The sequence below is a fragment of the Limulus polyphemus genome, unplaced genomic scaffold (genome assembly GCF_000517525.1).
Source record: "Limulus polyphemus unplaced genomic scaffold, Limulus_polyphemus-2.1.2 Scaffold196752, whole genome shotgun sequence".
NCBI classification, from domain to species: domain Eukaryota; kingdom Metazoa; phylum Arthropoda; class Merostomata; order Xiphosura; family Limulidae; genus Limulus; species Limulus polyphemus.
Window position 1 is genome coordinate 1 of NW_013862348.1, and position 503 is coordinate 503.

Consider the following 503-nt stretch of genomic DNA (forward strand, 5'->3'; position numbering starts at 1 on the left):
GAACTTGACTTCCATTTCTTTTCTCCATATAATTCAAAAGAACCCACTATCGAGAAATCAACACGTTACAACAATATGATGGAAACGAGGAAAACACATATTAATGTGAAAATAAGCTGTTTAATGACCAATTAATAATTTACTCCTTTACTTACCAAATTTATTTTAGAGTATTTTACATGTTTGAACGTTTATGTGGGGGAGTCATTATACTATTCTTTCAATAGGATTACAATGTTCATGGAAAAAACAGTGTTCATTTTGGCCTAATCTACGTAGGGGAATAGAGGAAAGCTACCGATTTGCTAAAAAAAAGTTTGATAAAAGCACTAGTTTACATTGTATAACATAGCAATTGGGACTGAAGAAAAATTATTATAAAATTTTAAGCAAATCCTCGGTAGTATAGTGGTGAGTATCCCCGCCTATCACGCGGGAGACCAGGGTTAGATTCCCCGCCGGGGAGTAAGTTAGATGTTTACTTGTACTTTTGTATAAGAAAC

General features: G+C 33.8%; 1 non-coding gene across 1 annotated transcript; it reads left to right on the plus strand.

Moving 5' to 3' along the window:
* The first annotated feature begins 394 nt into the window (after positions 1-394).
* Positions 395-466, plus strand: Trnad-auc. Its single transcript has one exon. It is a non-coding gene; the product is annotated as a tRNA-Asp (tRNA).
* The last annotated feature ends 37 nt before the right edge of the window (positions 467-503 follow it).